Here is a 2,633-nt window from a genome sequence, read left to right on the forward strand (position 1 = left end):
ATTCTCCAAAATGGCGCTACGGTGATGCGGAGAGACACAGACGTGACGAATTGTTGAATAAAGTTATTTTTGTTTTCTTTGCGTACAAAAAGTATTCTCGTCGCTTCATAACGTTACGGTTGAACCACTGATGGCAGATGGACTATTCTGACGATGTCTTTCATACTTTTATGGACCTTGACAGTGTGATTTACTTGGCTGTCAATGGGACAGTCACAAGCCTCCCGGTTTTCATCCAAAATATCTTAAATTGTGTTCCGAAGACGAACAAAGCTTTTACGGGTTTGGAACGACATGGGGGTAAGTGATTTTCATTTTGGGGTGGAGTATCCCTTTAATGATTTCCTGTATTTCCCAAAACTATAGCACCAACAATTCAAATGGAAAACATTTTTTGCAGCGAATTGCTGCACCTGTTAGCATTTTGAAACCATTTCAAAAAAGTTGCATCACTAAATTAATCACTTTAAAGCTGCATGACTACGGCAAGTAAACCATTTAAAATTAAAAATTCAATCAATTCATTGGCAGTAACGTTACATTCGTTGTCAGTGTCTCTTGAGTTTTGAAACACTGAATGACCACAGTCGTGACTAGCCAGTTTTCAACAATGGATGCTATGGTAGTTAAGCAGCAAGTTGTTGTATAGGAAACGCATCGCAATTTGTTTTGTTTTTAAGTGTTATTCAGGGCATAGTTTATTTATAAATCAGTCATTCATAGCAATCGCTGCGTATGGCTTTCCACACAACACTGAAGAATGATCGGAAATTGTGTTTAAACTTTGTGGTCAGAAGTTCCATCTGTCCAGAAGTAGTAAGCTCTGACTACTTTACGGACATTTGTCTGACAATGTGGAATATGTTGTATGACTAAACTAAGAAATACCTTTCAGAGATTTCATGCCATGAACCTCGCAATCTGTGACAAATCCTGGGATCAGTTTTTCCTGAGAAACACTTATTCTAAGACCAGTATCCTGTAAACATGACTTTGTTTTCCAGTAGACTGATTAAAACCTGTGCACGGTGCATTCCGACCAGCAGAAATTATGTAAAGCTAGCCTATTAGACTGTAATCAGACTGGATTTGAATAAAGCTATTGTGATTATTGTGTGCGGCATCCATCAAGTGGTCAGTAAGCAGCCCAAGGGCAGAGTGTGGAAACCCACAATCCTGCTGTTTTAAATGGATTGTAATCCGACTATATTGGTGTAGGACCTCCCTGACCCTGTTCTCTAAGAGAAGTGCAAGATACAGAGTTCTGGTAGAAAAGAAATGTGGATAAGGAAAACATTATGCCTTTCATCTGGCAAGGCTTTCATCAGATTATTATTTAGAGATTAGACAAGTGCTATATTTGTCAAATTATTATTATTATTATCTTTAAATTCTAAGACATATGTCTTCAATCCTGCTCCTGGAGGGGCCACTGTCCTGCAGAGTTTAGCTAGAACACTAATCAAACACACCTGAACCAGCTAATCAAGGTCTTCAGGATCAACTGGAAAATCACAGTGCAGGTGTGCTGAAGCCAGTTGGAAATAAAATGTGCACGACAGTGTGTCCCCATGAACAGTGCTGAAGACCTAGAGCAGGGGTGTCCAATCCTGATCCTGAAGGGCCAACATCCTGCAGAGTTTAGCTCCAACTTGACCCAACATACCTACCTAGAAGATTCAAGTATTCCTGAAGACATTGATTGATTTGATTCAGGTGAGTTTAATTGGGGTTGGAGCTGAACTCTGCAGGACACTGGCCCTCCAGGAGCAGGATTGGACAGCCCTGACCTGGGGTCTAAGAGGTTTTCAAACTGGTGTCCGAGGGTGCTAAATAGTCCTTGAAAGATGTAAGAAAAAATAACAAGATTGTATTTGTAGGACTGTCAAAGATAATGTATAAACTTTACAATTTAAAGATGAATTACTTGTATTTGGCCCTCTAATGGTTGAGGCATAAAACTGCAAGTTACAATTTTCTTGTTCTTGTAATTACTTGAATTGGGCTTCAGCTCAGTGAGGAAGAATATGAAGGTTTGAGGCATACTGGTGCACCCATGGTTACACTTTTTATTAGAGCAAATGTCAATAATAACATTAAAACTAGTTCCTTCCTAAACATATGTAAGTAACGTAAAAGAGACAGATAGATATATAGAGAAAGAGATTTCAGTTAATAATGTAATTTGGCCTGGTAACTTCCACTGCTGTTCTAAAATAAATAACATAACACAAGTTATGTAGTGCTGACATACGACATAACGTTCGATTAAGAAAAAGGTAATCTCTGGGCTGGTTTAAATATAAGGCTCTGAGTTTCTCTCAAGAGTTTCTCTTAACATCTAGTCCAATGTTTATACTTTGTTTTAACACTATTCTGTATTGCATCTTCTCTACTGCAGCTTTAAATCGGTTTAACAACAATTTTATATCTAGCAAATTTGATTATTACTTCAATAGTGAATCTGAATTAAATAATTCTTCACAAAGACAGTTTTAGAAAATCTACATCAAATCCCATCCCTAAGTGGCCTGCTACATTCAGTACAACAACATAAGCAACAGAGCTAGCCAGAAATTAGGTGGAAACAAAACCAGACAGGACGTAGGAGAGACAGGACAGAGTTTTGTGAA

Source organism: Sinocyclocheilus grahami, unplaced genomic scaffold, assembly GCF_001515645.1.
Source record: "Sinocyclocheilus grahami isolate Dianchi unplaced genomic scaffold, SAMN03320097.WGS_v1.1 scaffold364.1, whole genome shotgun sequence".
Taxonomy (NCBI): Eukaryota; Metazoa; Chordata; class Actinopteri; order Cypriniformes; family Cyprinidae; genus Sinocyclocheilus; species Sinocyclocheilus grahami.